At 35.4% G+C, this 17,934-nt stretch overlaps 1 long non-coding RNA gene across 1 annotated transcript in view; it reads right to left on the bottom strand.

Annotated features, from left to right (window-relative positions):
• LOC147823397 (uncharacterized) overlaps nucleotides 1–17,934 on the bottom strand; it is a 196,996-nt gene that overhangs the window by 141,384 nt on the left and 37,678 nt on the right. Inside the window, exons 2-3 of the long non-coding RNA XR_015443900.1 lie at nucleotides 8,810–8,899; nucleotides 2,218–2,356 (exon numbers count right to left, since the gene is read on the bottom strand). This is a non-coding gene — a long non-coding RNA (uncharacterized LOC147823397). The remainder of the gene's footprint in view (nucleotides 1–2,217; nucleotides 2,357–8,809; nucleotides 8,900–17,934) is intronic.

Raw genomic sequence — 17,934 nt, 5'->3', positions numbered from 1 at the left:
GCTATAACAAAATACCTTAGTCTGAGTAATTTACAAACACAGAAGTTTGTTGCTCAGTTTCAGAAGCTAGGAACCCCAAGGTCACGAGGCTATTATAGTTAGTGTTTTATGAGGGCTTGCTCCCTGCTTCCTGGATAGTCTTTTTTGCAGTTCCTGAGGGAACAAATAAGCACACTCAGGTTTCTTCTAAAGGGCTGTAATCCCATTCATAAGCACCTTCCTCTTACGACCTAATCACCTCCTAAAAACCTCGCCTCTTGGTACTATTGCTTTGGGAATTGACTGTCAATGTATTAGTCTTGTGGTAGAAACAGACATTCAGACTACAGAAAATATTTCACTTTAGAATAAATGAGCAGAATCATACTAATTGAATATTTATTTAACCAAGAGGCAATGATTAAAAAAATAAATGCATATCAACTTCACATTATGTAAATCACAAGGGTTCTAGGGTCTTCAAGCATCATATTACTATGAGTTAGAATCAAATTATTTACCATAAGAACACATTCCCCAATTTATAAAAGGAGGAAATAAGGTAATGTAGTCTAACCTAGCCATAGTCACGATATACACATCTCTATTCAGTAACCCCTCTATTTGAAAACATGGATTTAACCTAAAGCCAGAAGAAATCAAGTTATTGTGGTGCTGTGAGGTAGCTCCCAAATGCTAAACCATTAGGCTGATGCCAATTCAGAAGAGTTCTCACCAGGATGTATACAAAAAAGAAATAAGGACAATGTACTGAGTTCTTATGGGGCCAAATACTTTCCATTATAGAACTATATATGCATAAATTTAAAACTATATTCCATTTATTCTGAGGAGTTGACTTTTAGAAATATACTGACTCAGGCCTATGAAAGATTCCAATGCTGCACTGAAATCTTAAAAACCTGTTAGACACAAAATTATGGGAACCATACAAAGGGCTGGTACAACAGAAAGAACATATGGTTTGGTAGTTATATAAGAATAGATTAAAATCCCAACTCTATTTCTTACCATTTAGATGACTTTGGATAAAAAATTTGATAGCTATAATCCTTAATTTTATTACCTAGATATTACTTGTTAGTGACTACTTCAGAGTTTCTGCAAGAGTTACCTGAAATTACATTTCTAAATATTTTTCATGAGCCTATCACAGTATCCACTGAATCAACCAGAGCTGCTATTTTGTAGTGTTTGTTGGGTGCAAATACCAGTAGAAAAGACAGTAGTATCAAATCACATTGTTTTAACTGTTGCTGTGGAAAAATGGCAAAACTTTCTTGTTATTAGTCACATGTAGCATTCTAGAATCAAAACCTGCATATAACACACTTTCTCAATAATATTCTTCTCTTTGTCAGTTAAAGCTATGGCCAATCAGTGTTGCACACATGAATGCATAATGACTTCTGATTAACTCTTTCCAAATAAATTCAACTCATATCAGGAGATTAAGCTAACTCATATGTGATTAAGCTGAAACATATGCAATGTTGGTTTCTGTTCTCAGCACAGTTTTAAATTGTTAAACCCACACCAGCTGCTTTCATAAGCCAGCAATTCTAATCATCTGGTATCACTCCTGGAGGCATGTTAGACTACAGAAAGAATGCAATAAACCAACACCAATTTTAGGTTTTCAGCAGATTTATTTTAATTTCTAATCAAACTCAATCCCAGCATCCCCCCCATTCTTGTGCAAAGAGGTTTAAAGAAAATTGATTTTAGCAAATATAACATGAAGTTTTTTTTAATGCTGAGAACCCCAAACAATCTGCTTTTGTTTCTAGTTATAAACAACAAAACTCATCTCTCCATTATTCCCACAATTTATTTTTTAAAACCACCAGTCCCTCAGTTCAAAATATAAACATAAGAAGGATACACCTTAAAACTCATAAATATACTGAGATCCTTCATAAACAAAAATGATTTATTTGATTCTGAAGAAGGGAACACTAAAAATAAGTGTTATAAGACTTCATCCAAACCTAATAATCAGAAGACTTAATGCTATATTGTAAGCATTCTTCAAGAGCTTCACATGGGTTAACTCATTTAAAGCATATAGTACATCTAAGAGTCAGGTAATATTATCCCTCATTTTTCTGATGAGAAAACCAAAGCAAAGAAAGTTAAGTATCGTGAGATGTTAAGAGCCAAAGCAAAGATTCAATCCAAATTTTTTTTCTCCTGTGGTCTACTCTTAATGCTTACTTTATTTATTTTTTTGAGACAGTTCAAGGTATGTAGGTTAGGCTGGCCTTGACCTCACAGTGATTGTCCTGCCTCAGCCTCCTGAGTGCTGAGATTACAACCACATGCTGCCATGCTGGTCCCCAATGCTCATGATGATCTGCAAATTATAAAAATCAAGAATACCATTTAGAAATGATCTTACTATAAAATATATTAAATGATTATATGTTACATTTTTTGTATACTAACAAGATGACTAAAATTGAGTTATTATTACCATTAACAGATACCAAAAAAACACTAATCCTTAATAAGGTAATTTGAACCCATCTTAAAATTGTAACTTTTTATATCATTCTTTCTTTTCTTTTTACTCTCTTCTTCCCTTTTTTAAGAGGTCTGTGTCTATTTTAAGTTTCTTCTATGACTCTAATCTGAATTATCTTCTTCCATTTGCTGGTTTTCAATTGCTGTTGAAATATGCACTGTGTCATTTTCTTCTGGAAATCTTGAGTCATCTTAAGTTTATTTCTCAGTCAGTCTTTTCTATGGTTTGTTTCAGTTATCTATTTTTCATTAACTGTATGTATTTAGCTATTTTAGGTTTACTGATGAATCTTAGAACGTCTAAATGAATACAGTGGATTATTCTTCCAGAAATAGTACAAGATATTAAAAGAAGAAAAGCTCTGCCATTTGCTACCTTTCTTATTCATTCCAACCCCAGCTTCAGCCTTTTCCTCAATCTTAATTGAATCTCAAAAATTACTTTGGTTAGAGCTTCATCTGTCTGCAAATAAAGGAAAGAAGTTACAGTTTTTGCATTTGCACTGTTTACTGCCCTTTTAGCTAAATACGTATTTGAAGATATCTGGTAAAAGCTTGATTCAAGTTAAAAGTGCTCTAGTTAAATATGCAAGGGAAATTAATACAGGCAAGTTTAGGATCCAAAAGAAGAGGGTCTCTGATACATGGATCACATGATGATGGACAAGCCTAAGTGAGGAAGTGTTAGCCCTTCCAGTACAGTAAAAAATGACAGTGTGCAAAAGCATTTACTGATAGTCATCCATTAAGTTCATTATCTGATTTATTTTATAATAGCCTTTCCAGGTAAATCAGCAGAGGGACCTAAAATTGCTTCAATTTGTTCACCAGGTTGTAAATGTGCTAGCATAGCTGTTTTTCAGGTATCTAAGTTGGCCCAAAAGTTGAATGGCCTTTGTGTTAGTAAGTAATAAAATACTCATGGCTGGACCACACTCTGGTCAGGTGCCAAAGTAATTATCTATTACCTGATATCATCCAGGAGTTCTCGTTACACACTTTTGATGCAAGCAGGTAAAATACTTAATTTTTTCTCCAAATATACTAATCCCCACAATCAACCTATGTAAAAATAAAACTAAGTAATAACCATAATTTTGAAACAAATGAACAAGTTCCCTGACTAAGTCTTGAGACATTGCTGGTCACAAGATGTGATGTTGATTCTGTCATTATCTTATACTTGTAAGCACTCTGTGGGAAAAGAGGGGGAAGATTAATTAATTTATCACCATGATTACCCACAAAAGAAAACAAATCTTAGGTTGTTTTCTTCATTATAAAAAAAATGGTTCACAATTGCATAATTGGGACTGAGGGAACCAGGAAGTCTTGAATCATGTGACTTATCACATTACTTTTTTGAGTACTCGTTCTACTAAATAGTTGTTTTCTTTCATGCCATAGTGAGCATTGCTGTGTTTTTAGTCAATGTAAAATCCCAAAGTTGAATGGTGACAACTGTTATAATAAGAAATTATGAGTTGGATACATAATTGTTATAAATATTACTTGTGCAAAAGATAGAAATTTTAAAAGAGATGTGAATAGGCCTATTTTATGTTTGCATTACTAAACAAATAAAAACACCCACTTTTTCTTTAAGCTTAATAAATCAGGAGGAAAATGTGCTATAAATTATACTGATATACTATTAATTACACTGATAACCTTATAAAAGTAGACTTACAGGTAATATCTGTGGGAAGTTTTTGTGGTGCTTAGATTAGACTGAAGAAGCCCTGAACAAACTACCCTATTGAAATGTTACTTAAATCAAAGCTCCTAGGGAGCCTATTATGTGCTTGTAGCACACGTACGAGCACATCTTCCTGAATTAAACCTCCTATTTTATTTTAAATATAATATATTTTATATTTCTTCTGTCCTGCAAATATAATTTGGTTGCTCATTCTTTGATTTGCTTTTTAAATCCCTTAAACATATTGATTTACTCTTAAGCACCAAGCAGTATTACACAATACTGCATAACTACGCTCAAAAGTAATCTTTCTAATGTTTCAGTTGAACAGGATACTTAAATAATAAAAACAGAGTTAAAGGCATTAAGGGTTTGATAAAATGATAAACTTATGAAGGGGCACCATTTTAACCAACATTTCATTAAGTGTTATCTAGGAAAGGACAATAATATTTAAATTTGATTTTATTTTTGTTTCATGAATTTGTCATTTTAATGTAGTTTTTGTCTACATAAATTATCTTTTAAAACTACAGTAAGAAAAGAGGGCATATTAACCAAGTAAATGAATAAATCCTTATTAATCATCTTTAAAATAAATTCAAGGTATGCCATTTAAATTTAAAATTAAATTTAATTCAATAAACATTTATAGGCACACACTGAAGACACATGATGGGGAGTTGATTATAAGAAATAGATTATAAAGACTTTGAATAGGTCACTCTTTAAAAAAATAAAAAAATTATATACTTTGATGACTCTGTATCAAGATGTGAATTTCCATTGTAAATTAATTGTTCTAACAAGGGTTATCTATCACATCTCGCTTCTCCCTCAGACCATATGCCAGGCCCTATGCCAGGCCTTGGGTCTACAATGATTATTGGAATCCAGAATGAGGCACTACACAAGTAAATGTAGCTTGACAGTCAACAGAAAGATATCATAAGAAACATTTAAATAGGTTCCAGAGAGTTGGAGTGAGGAAGATGGAAGCATTGGTTAGAGGAAGTATCTACATTGGAACTTGAAGGGCGGCTAACTTCAACAATTAGCAAAGAGGATCTTCTCTAGACTTTTAATTAGTCATTATGAGCAAAGACAGGAGCCAGAACTAAGGAGGCAGTCAAGGAAAAGTAGCATGGGGAATTTTCTAGTTGAAATATTGTGTGTGTGGAGACTCATGCCATCCTTTGAATGCATTTGGTACATTATAGGTTGAATGATTTCTATGCAGTAATTGGCATATTGAGAAAATTTCTTATTTCTTCTTGCCAAATTATTTCCAGAGTGGTTTACATTTCTGTTTTGCTTTGTTTCATATTCACAAAGAATTTAGCAAGGGCCAATTCTATTTTGCCCTCCTTTAACCTTTAGGAGCAGGCAGAGATCTTTTCATATTATAAAGTAAGAATTTCATTGTTCCATTTAAAATGCTTCAGTATTTTCTTACTATACAGTCCCTGAAATAAAATCTAATAAGTAAAGTTTAATCAGACTAAAGGACTCTAAAAACATTCTTCTTTCTACCTAGAAAACTTTTCCTTCTAAATATGTTTCACTAGTTATAATTAACCATCACCAGGTATTGAGTAAATGTCAGACACTCAAATATTTCTTCCCATACTCATCTATTCCAAAGAAGCTTTCCTTTTTCTTCTCTCTTCTGAGACTCTATCCTTTATTTTTACTTTATTTACCAGAATTGGGACATCTTGAAACACAATAAAATCATTACGTGATTTTCTTTAGAGAGTGGCTTATTATGACTCATACTTACATTGAAATCTAATTAAAGATTTTCACTTTGCAATAAATGGAAAATATTTCTTTATTATTGAAGTCTGCAAAACTCAACCTTGCTTATTGATTTGATTAGTAATACTCTTTCTATATTCTGCTTTGCTTTCCCAAGCATTGAGACATCCATAGGAAGTCTTTATGATCATAAAAGTACGTTTCCTCTACAGTCCTAAAAAGCCATAAAAAATAAACACAAAAAACAAAACTGCAGTTATAAATGTTGACATTCCATCTGGTGCTAAGCTGATGGCTGACATGATGGAGACCACCATAAGGATGAAGATAAAGGAGAGTGGGGATGGTGAAGGCTAGAATGCTATTTTGAGTATTCCTGAGTCATATTAAATTATGGAAATTAAATAGTTGAACAGGCAGATAGCTAGAAATCACAATGTAGCAGAGTAAAATTTCCCTAAATTGCAGCAAAAATATCTCCTGTCTCACATTCTTGATTATAACACATCTGGCTCCAATAAAAAAGATAGGAGTCTATGAAACACCTCCTTCCTAGTATATGACTTCTTGGAGCAAACACAGCCTACAGAGCCTCCAAGTCTAGGCCAGAAAGAACTGTGCAGCTGCTACCTTGTGAGCTGCAACATTTGCACTTGAGTTCTAAACTACTGTGTATCCTGAGGCTACCTACCATTCTATCAAGAGCCAAGGTACATGGAGAGCCCAAGTATAGGCACTCGGGCTAGCAGTCTTGGTGTTTGAGTCCTCTGTGCCCAGGATCTAGGTATTTGAATGGATGAGCTCTTTTATGATTCCAGCCTCTGGTCAGCAAAGCATCAGCCCTTTGAGTCTTCCAAGCTGAGGCTCCAAATATTATGGAACAGAGTCTAGCCTTAAGTCCTGTCCCTTTTCCAAATTCCTGCTCCCTCAGAATCCAGGAGCATAATAAAATGGTTGTTGTCTGACACTGCTAAATGAGGGGTGGTTTGTTAGGCTGAAAGAGTAAACATGACATATAGATCCTAACCCTTTCATTCACATATAGAGAAAAAGATTTAGTGCCCTTATATGACTCCATTGCCAGTAAAGGAATTTAAGTACTTTGTATAACCATAGATGGATGAATAATTATATCAAGTGATTAAACTATGCAAAGCTGCAAGGTCAAAGAAAGGAACACACAGATTAATGGTCATATTGCAGTGGCACCCCTGTTAGAAAGTTAGAGGGACCAATTGCAGAACTCAGGAAGGTACAGTTCTAAAACACAGCCAAGCCCCCGGGAAGGGAATCTGACACAGAAAAGGAGGCTTAGCATCCTTATACTTCTCTAACACCCATATGATCAGTGTTTCTATGCAACTCCATGATGCCAAATTTACACTAAACAAAGAACTCAGAAGCAACTTGCCAGACAGAAATGTAATAATAGTGCCAACTTACTTTTTCACATGGCATTTTATTATATTCGTCAATCCAAGTTATAAGTCTAATACATAATCTACAGCTTAACCAGAAATAATTCAATTACATTTCTTCCTTTTGCTTTTGAATAGTTTTACTGTAGTAAAGTGCATATAACATGAAATTTGCTTTTAACAATTTTAAGTGTATAATTTAGTGGCATTAACTATATTTACAATGTTGTACAATATCTATTTATGAAATATTTCCCATGCTCAAAACAAATTTATTTTCTCCTTTAATATGTTTAAATCATTGTAAATCTCATTGTATCTAACAACCTCAGACCCATTTTAATGAATGAATCAATTCCCATTTTAAAACAACATCAATCATATCATCAACCTTCTTGGGTTCATTGAGTGACAAGTACATGTTTCCAAACCACTTGTGTGGCCTCAGATGTCCTGTCCAGTGCTAAAAGACAGTTCTTCTTGACAGTAGGAGGAAAGAGTTCCAACTTGTAATGTTTGTCAAATTCTGTGGTGTTAATTCTCCTCCATAACTGATTTCAAGTTACCAAAGTCTCCCTGACTGAGGAAAAGATAAGCCTTGCAACCCCTCCCCAGTTCTTACAGCCCACTGCAGCACACCACCCACCATCTGTCCTGAGGCCATCTTGGTAATCTGTGTCTTTATGGAAACTCAGAAAATTTGCCATGTATCTAGGTGGTTCACAATATTCTTTTTGTCCTTGTTATGATTGCAATAGTTGTACTGTGATATCTCACTTCTCATTCCTAATAGCACCCCTGTCAAACATGCATTGCATTCATATAACAATTCTCTCCCCTCCCCTTTCCCTCCCTCTCTCTCTCTCTCTCTCCCCCTCTGTCTTCTTTGTGACCAATCGATCTAGGTAAGTTTTTATAAATGTTCAAAATGCTTATAAATGTTTCTGGTTTCTTGATTTGTCTGGGTTTTTGTGTCCTGTTTTCCTATTTAATTGATGTCTGCTTTCACATTTACGTCTTTCTTCCATTTACTCTATATAATTTGCTCTTCTTCTTCCATATCCTTTTTTGGAAGATGAGGTCCTCAAGTAACTGTGCTTTCACTTTGATCAAGAATATTTGAGTTACTTATCTTTTTCATTTTTAAAATGTCTTTTTAAAAAGGAGAAAAATGTCTATCAAATAAGATACTAAGAGAAAAAGTGATTCAATAACTTCATGTAATTATGAGCTCATCTATACCAAACTCATGGTAGGAGTTTTGATCATCACTTGGGTTTTAAGTGATAATTCTATTACAAAAGAAGATAAAACATGCACATCAAAGGTGACTATAGCTTTTAAAATAAAACAAGACAACAATTAAAAGGTAGAGAAAAGACAGAATATAAATAATTCTGACCTTCTCAGAAAGACCTCATACTTTCATCTTCACAGTGCACTGGCTCCAGACTATGCCACCTGGCTCGGGTCCCATATCCTTGTATGTGACCTGCAACAACACACAGTTTCCTCAGAGCCACTTTTTAAAAGATACTGATCTGCATATTTTAATATAAGCTAGAAATAGCCTTGGAGACAAAAATATTACCCAAGATAGTATTTTATTCATCCGTTTATTATCAGTTGTACTCAAAATTATATGAGGCATTGTATAAACCAAACTTTCTTTCCTCTTGGTGTTCAGGCTTTATGACATAACTGGAGGGAAGTAAGTAAAAATGGATATTCAAGGCTGAGAAATATTTTTGAGAAAAGTGGTTTTATTCTTCACATTCATTGAGTAACAATGACATAAACAGACATTTGCTGAATTATACACTGATGTAAGATGGAAGTGTACAATGCTTTGGATTGCTGTAGCTAGAAAGGAGCACTAGTTAGACCTCAGAAAGAGTATGCTACTCCCTTCAGCCTTTTTACTGCCTTTTACCCAATTTTTAAGATGACTCATTTCCCAGCCTTCTGTATTTGACTTTCATTTGTCTCCATTCATTTCTCTCCATTCTCACTCTGTCTAGATAGATTCATTTGTTCATGTCTGTAAAATATCTATGTTCTAGTTTCCATGAAATCTACATCTTTAATATCCTTTGTCTAAGACTCTTTACTTATTACTCTATAGGTATTCAAAATTCAAATTGTTGTCATGAATCTTCATGTTTTCCATTGAACTCTTATATATGTACAACAGCCATTGCCTAATATAATATGTGCACACACATGTACACACACATTCACTTTCAGCTTTGAATATGGTTCCTATCTCAGTTAAGGGAAACAAGTTCCACCCTGTCACTCTGAATGAGAACATCTCATTCATCTTGGTTTCTTGCTCGACTTTATCCTTTATTGTCTCACCCATTGGTGATAGACTTTTCTTGTTGTCCTTGTTGTGGTATTGTGATCTAAATCTAGGACATCATATATGCTAGGAAAGTAATATACCATTGAGCTATACCCCCACCGTGGTCATGAAGTTCTGAGGATTCCATATCATCTGATTGCTCTATGCTCCTATTATCACTGTATCTTTCTATAATAATAGTTTTTTATTAATTTACATATAAAATTCTCTCTTTCATTTCAATCTATCCTTCAGAGCAAGGCTACAGAGTATTTTTGGCTTTGCAGGCTAGGTTTCTATCTCAACTACTCAATTCCAATGATATAACATGAAAACTTATATAAAAAACATGAAATATTACACATGACTAATTTCCAATAGGAATTTATTTTTAAAAACAGATAGCATTCTATATTTGGCCCATTGTATGTTTTTAGAGTTCTATTGTAGAATTATAGTTCCAAAAAGTAAATATGGTCATGACCTTTTCTAACTTCTGTTGAATTATGATATTTATCATTATATTTCTCAATGATAGGTATCCTAGAGGCATACAGTATTATAAATATGCCCAATAAAATTTATTTGCACCATAATGATATAGGGGAAAAAATGTAACTCCCAACCTACTAGATATATCAAGTTTGTGTTTCCTGAAATCAAAGAGTGAATTCTAAGGAACAATGGAGGTTAAGAGTTGGAAAAATTTATTGAATGATAGCTTCTAAGAGACAGGAGGGGACCCAAAATTGGGTTGCCAGAGAGCCCACTTCACTGAGAATGTTTATAGAGCAAAATCACGAAGTAAGTACAAAATTCTGAGATGGGTATAACTTGAATCTAAACTATAGTCAACCAATAAGATTAGAAATATAGCCTCTTAGCTATTATTGATCCAGTAGGGAAGCAGGTCACATAGCAAAGGTTGAAATGAACAAAGACATTTTTAAGAAAGTATGAGTCAGGATGGGGCTAGTCACCTAAAAGACCAAATGAGTAGAGAATAAGAAGCTTGGAAAAGGAGGGAGAGAATTGGAGATTCAGCTCTACTACACTGGAACCCTGACTTCCAAACACAATTCATTTGTGAGGGCTGGTTGTAACTCAAGTTGATTCTCCTAGGCCAGGGGAGGCTTCCAGGTCAACATGCCACAGCACCCAGTGCAGAGTAGGAGGCTGCCAGTCCAACCTACCACCACTCCCAGAACAGAGGAGGTGAGCCATGTGAGCGTCAGGACCACCCACCTCCCACCCTGCATCGAAATGAGAAGGCATGTAAACAAGCCTCAGAACCAGACTTCCAGATCACCTACAGCAACCCCAAAGAGAAATGAGAAGGAACACTTTGATACTCAACCACCTGGACTCCCTGAACTGGCAAAGAAATGGGATCTGGAAAAAATGAATTCAGAAATAATTTCTCATATAACAGCAGAGATTGTGCCCATAGTGCAAGACATTGCATTATTAATCCTCATCTAGATTAATAAATCTAGAGAGGACACAGATAAAAAAAGAGGAGCTGAGGAGCATGATAGAATATCAACATAGGAAACAAATGGAATCCATAAAACAGATGCAAACAGATTTCCAGGAGATTAAAAACTCCACTGAAAGTCCACACAGCAGAATGAGCCAATGTGAAGACAGAATTTCAGATATAGGAGATAAGATTGCAATTAGTGACCAGGAAAAGAAAAATTGCTTTAAAATTTTAAGGGACCATGAGAAATCAATCCAGCAGCTGCTACATGATGCAAAGAAGAATAACATAAGACTGACTGAAGTCAAAGAAGAAACAGGAGCGAATGGAGATGACATTAAAAAAACTGTTGACAGAAGTGATGGCAGAAAGCTTCTCAAGCAGGGGAAAAGAGCTTGACATACAGATAAGTGAGGCATATAGGACTCCAAATAGCCTTGATCAAAAAAAATCTACACATAGGCATATAATTGTTAAGATTCCAGAAACCCAACAGAAGAACAAAGTTCTACAAGCAGTTCGAGAAAAGAAACAAATCACATACAAAGGAAATTCCATCAGAATCATAGCAAACTTCTCAACACAAACCCTCAAGAAGTTGGAATGATGTATTTCAAACCCTAAAGGAAAGCAAACTCTAACTCAGATTGATGTACCCTGCAAAACTATCTTTCAAAATTGATGGTGAAATAAGATATTTTCATGACAAAGAGCACCTTAGGAATTTCATGAATACTAAACCAGCACTACAAAAAACTTTAGACAAAAATCCTAGGAAAAGACAACGAGAATCACAACCACAGGAAGCCCAGCAGAATGAATCCAGAGGGCAGGACAAGAAATTAAAAGCAAACGGGGAGAATCCAACAAAAAGAAAAAATCAAGACAATGATAACTCAATATATATCAATTATAGCCATTAATGTTAATGGTCTCAACTCGCCAATCAAAAGAAATAGAGTGGCAGAACGGGTCAAGAAGCAAGATCCAACAATATGCTGCATAAGAGAAACACATTTCATTCAAAAAGAAACTCATAGACTGAAAGTTAAAGGGTAGAAAACAATACTCCATGTGACAGGAATCCAAAAAAAAGCAGGAGTAGCTATCCTCTTTGCAGATCAAGTGAATTTCAAACCAACACTGATTAAGAGAGACAAAGAAGGACACTACATTCTTGTAAAGGGAACAATCCAAGAGGAAGAGAAGGCTATCATAAATATCTATGCATCAAACACTAGTGCGTTCAACTATATAAAACAAATACTAGTGGACATGAAAAGTCATATATGCACTAATACAATAGTAGTGGGGGACCTTGATACCCCACTGTCACAAATAGATCAACTAGACAAAAAACAAGCAACGAAATACTAGAACTCAATCAAACTTTTGAACAAATGTTTACAGATGTTTAGAGATGTGACAGATGTTTACAGAGAGTTCCATCCCACAAAATCAAAATACACATACTTTTCAGCTGCACACGGATTGTTCTCCAAAATAGAACACATACTTGCTCATAGAACATATTTAGGCAATTGCAAAGGAATTGAAGTTATCCCCTGTATATTATCAGTCCATAGTGCGATGAAATTGGAGATCCATAGCAAAAGAAACCACAAGAATCTCATAAACACATGGAAATTGAACAACACACTTCTGAATAACCAATGGGTCACAGAGGAAATTAAAGAAGAAATCAGACAGTTCCTTCAATTAAATGACAATGACAGTACAACATATTGGAATCTATGGGACACAATGAAAGCAGTCTTACGAGGGAAATTCATAGCAGTGAATACACTTATTAGGAAAACAGAACAAGCCCAATTAAACAACCTGATGCTGAACCTCAAGCTTCTAGAAAAAGAAGAGCAGGACAACCCCAAAGCTCATACAAGGGAGGAAATTATAAAGATCAGAGGAGAAATCAATGCAATGGAGACTAAGAGAATGATACAAAAAATCAATGAAGCCAAGAGTTGGTTCTTCAAAAGAATAAACAAAATAGACAAACCCTTAGCCAACCTTATCAGAAAAAGGAAAGAAAAAGCCCAAATCCATGCAATTAGGAATGAAAAGGGTGAAATTACAACAGACCCAGCAGATATCCAGAGGACAATCAATACCTAATTTGAGAACCTATATGCCAATAAGATGGAAAACAGAAGAAATAAGACAGATTCCTAGTCACATAAGAATTACCAAAGTTGAAGGAAGCAGACCTAAAAATTCTAAACAATGCAATGTCAACCAATGAAATTGAAAATGTAATTAAAAACTTACCAACTAAGAAAAGCCCAGGTCTGGCAGGGGATTTAGCTTAGCTCAGTAGTTTCGCCGCCTGCTACGCAAGCGCAAGGACCCAAGTTCGATCCCGGTACCAAAAAAAGAAAAGAAAAGAAAAGCCCAGGTCCTGACGGCTTCACCACTGAATTCTACAAGACATTTAGAGAGGAACTTCTGCCACTACTCTTTAAACTCTTCAATGAAATTTAAAAGGAAGCAATATTCCCAAATCCATTCCTTGAAACCCCAAAGCAGAGAAAGACCCAACTGAAAAAGAGAACTATAGGCCAATCTCACTAGTGAACATAGATGCAAAAATCCTTAATAAGATAGTGGCAAATAGAATGCAGAAGATTATCAAGAAGATCATACACCCTAACCAAGTGGGATGCATTCCAGGGATGCAAGGATGATTCAACATATGCAAACCAAACAATGTAATACACTATATCAATAGAGCCAAGGACAAAAACCATATGATCATCTCAATAGATGCAGAAAAAGCATTTGACAAAATTCAACATGCATTTATAATAAAAACCCTAAAAAAAATTGGAATAGTTGGTCTCTACCTCAATCTGATAAAAGCCATCTATGAAAAACCAACAGCCAGTATCATACTAAAGGGTCAAAATCTGAAATCCTTCACACTAAAATCAGGAACAAGACAAGGATGTCCACTATCACCACTCTTGTTCAATATAGTTTTGGCAACATTAGCCATGGCAATTAGACAAGAGAAAGAAAAGATTAAAGATACGAAATAAAGAAGTCAAATTGTCATTATTTGTAGATGACATGATAGTCTATATAGAAGACCCCAAGAACGCCACCAAAAATCTTCTAGACTTAATAACCAAATTCAGTCAAGTAGGTGGTTACAAGATCAACACACAAAAATCAATAACTTTCCTCTACATGAACAACAGACTCACTGAGAGAAATAGGGCAGACAATTCCTTTCACAATAGCATCCAAAAAACTGAAATACCTAGGAATCAACCTAATGAAAGAAATCAAAGACCTCTTCTCTGAAAACTATAGCACTTTGAAAAGAGAGATTGAAGATGATATCAGAAAACAGAAAGACATCCCCCGCTCCTGGGTAGGAAGGATTAATATAGTGAAAATGGTCATACTTCCAAAACTGCTGTATAGATTCAATGCAATCCCAATTCAAATCCCAGCAGCATACTTCATGGACCTTGAAACAACAATCCAAAAATTCATTTGGAACAAGAAGAGACCCAGAATAGCAAAAGCAATTCTAGGTAACAGATTCACAGCAGGGGGTATTACAACCCCAGCTTGAAACTCTACTACAAAGCTAAAAACAGCATGGCACTGGCAAAAAAAAAACAAAAAAAACCAGACCTGAGGACCAGTGGAACAGATTAAAAGATGCAGGAACAACTCCAGTCACACTCAGCCACCTCATCTTTGACAAAGAAGCCAAACACACTCAGTGGAGGAAAGATAGCCTCTTTAATAAATGATGCTGGAAAAATTGGGTTTAACTTGTCAAAGATTGAAACTAGACCTATATCTCTTACCATGCACTAAACTAAAATCGAAATGGATTAAAGACCTAAATATTAAAACAGAAACACTAAACTGGCTGGAGCAGAGGTTAGGTAAAACTCTTGAAGACACTGGTATAGGAAAAGATTTTATGAACAAAACCTCAGTTGTCTGTGAACTAGCACAAACAATCAATAAGTGGGATCTCTTCTTACTAAAAAGCTGTTGTACAGCAAGAGAAACCACCAACAGTGTGAAGAGACAAATTACAATATGGGAAAAAATCTTCACCTGTTGTTCCTCAGACAAAGGTCTACTATTGCGAATCTATAAAGAACTTTAAAAAATCAGACCTCCCAAATTTAAAGACCCAATCCAAAAATGGGCATCTGAAATGAACAGACATTTCACACACAAAGAAGTAGAAATGGCAAACAAACATATGAAAAAAAAAGTTCAACATCACTGGTCATTCGAGAGATGCAAATGAAAACAACACTGAGATTCCACCTCACTCCAGAAAGAATGGCTGCTATAATGAAGTCAACCAATAAAAATGCTGGTGGGGCTATGTGGAAAGAGGAACCCTGCTTCACTGCTGGTGGGAGTGTAGACTGGTGCAACCACTGTGAAAATCAGTATGGAGACACCTCAAAGAACTAGGATTGGAAGTCCCATTTGACCCAGCTATTCCCCCGCTGGGTATCTTCCCCAAAGAAATTAAAAGAATCATGCCACAGTGATATATGTGCACCCATGTTCATAGCAGCACAACTTGTAATAGCTAAAACTTGGAAGCAGCCCAAATGCCCATCAACTAGAGACTGGATAAACAAAATGTGTTGTTTTTTTATAAAATGGAGTGCTACTCAGCCATAAAAAGTGAGAAATTAGAGACATTTATAGCTAAATGGATGCACATTGAGGTGATATTCTTAAGTGAAATAAATAGGAAACACATGTGTAAATACCAAATTGTTTTTCTAGTGTGAGAAACTGAAAGTGTAAATAAGGACTAAAAGGTATAATAGATAACGTGAAATAGAAAGAAAAGGGGCAAAGGGGAAGGGGAAATGTGAGGGGTAGGGGAAAGGAGAAAAGGAAATGGATTTAATAAGAGAGAATGAAAAAAGGAAACAATGTCCTTGTAAATTGGGAGGGATGGAGAGGTTGAAGGGAGGGCAGGGGAAGGGGGAAAATTTTTTTTTAATTAAATATTCAATTATCTAATCTAAAAAAAAAAAAGAAAGGATGGATCTGGAGGTCTTGGTCACCCACTTGGGTGACTGATGTCTATCTAGACTCTGTTGGATCATGTAATACCAGTTATAGCATAATCTCAAGTTACAGCTTATCCCCAGGGGAGGCATATAGACCTGGTCATTCTATTTCTGTCTTGAAACCTGGCCTTTGACGTCACCATTGTAACCTGTTCTCATCTTCTGCCTTAACTTCCTCAAGGGCCTATCCCTGTCTGGCTGTCTATAATACTTCTACCTAACTTAGCTATCTACAATAATAAACTTGTATTCAGTGTGAAATTCAATTTCCTGATGAATTGCTTACATGGATTCCATCTTTGTAGGTATCAACTTATACTTTGGTAGTGATAAAGTCATACACATGTAATGAATAATTGGACATTAGCTATTATTTCAGTGAATGGTTTAAAATTGCCTTATTGTGGAATAACATTTTAAGAAACTATCATGTTTTCATTTACAACCATTCTCCTGGCTCTCTACCCACCTAAAGTTAGGCAGGCTTCATAAAGAGAGTAAAACTCACTCTAGACAAGAACAATTATTTGTTCCATTTTAACTCCTGAAATAATCTCCTGAATTTTATTTTAGATACAAGAATTGTGAAAGATATGATTTGATCTGTAAGAGTCAGGTTTTATTCAGAGGGAAAAAATAGCCTACAGATTTGTATTAATCATGTTGTTTTTACTTTCTAAATGTCCTGATATTTTGAAAACTGAATGCTCTCTCATCCTGAAGAGACTGCCCTCCTCTTAGCATAAGCTAACTCTGTGACCTAGCAAATGCTTCCCCTGAGAGCCTTTCACATGCAAAGCAACCAAACCAGAATCCATGCCCACCTCCTACTTCCTGTCTCAAATTCTTGTAGTTTGAGCTACCATCCCTTGCTCTAAAGTCAGCTCAGGGCCAGTCCCTTACACTGATGCCTGATGCAATTATTCAAGCTAGTCAACCTCAAACCTGTTTACACTTCTCACCCTGCCTCCCCCTTTCCCTCCCTGGTCACAAACTCCTGTACTCCTCTGCCTCCTGACTGACCTATTGTTTCCCTATGTGGTCCCACCTGCCACACACTATCTCCTGTTTCTAGGATGTGTGAATACAACCTTCTTCCCACCTGACAGACATTTCCTGCATGTATGTCTTACCAGACATGAGCAATACATACATTTTAGAACAAGATTCTGGAAGTCAGATTTCAGTGAACCAGTCACAGAATTTTTACACTGTCCTAGAAAGTAGACAGGCTCCTTTCTCAAATTCAACTTGCACTTTTCTGGACAGCTCTAACACTTCCCAAAACTTCCAAGCAAAAAGGAAGAAACAAGTGCAGTTATCTGGGAATCTGGTCTACTTGGAAACTTTTAAACAAATAAAACCGAAATACTTTTTTCATAGGATTTTAAGACAAAACTGATTTTCTCTTCTCACACATATTCATGTGGTTTTTCAAAGGTTCAGCTCAGGAATCCCTCTTATAATTCTCTTTTGCTCAATTGGTCACTCAGCTTTCAAAACAAAATTTATGGATACCAAGATGAAAAGAATACCAGACATCTTTCTGTGTGAGTGTCTGTGACATGTAGCTTGGAGAAGAGGCTTCTCTTGCCAGGAGCTCA

The sequence above is a fragment of the Heterocephalus glaber genome, unplaced genomic scaffold, assembly GCF_053883595.1.
Source record: "Heterocephalus glaber isolate CG9 unplaced genomic scaffold, H.glaber_assembly_v1.0 deba00001586, whole genome shotgun sequence".
NCBI lineage: Eukaryota > Metazoa > Chordata > Mammalia > Rodentia > Bathyergidae > Heterocephalus > Heterocephalus glaber.
The sequence above is the reverse complement of the archived record's forward strand: the minus strand, read 5'-3'. Positions and strand labels throughout refer to the sequence as shown.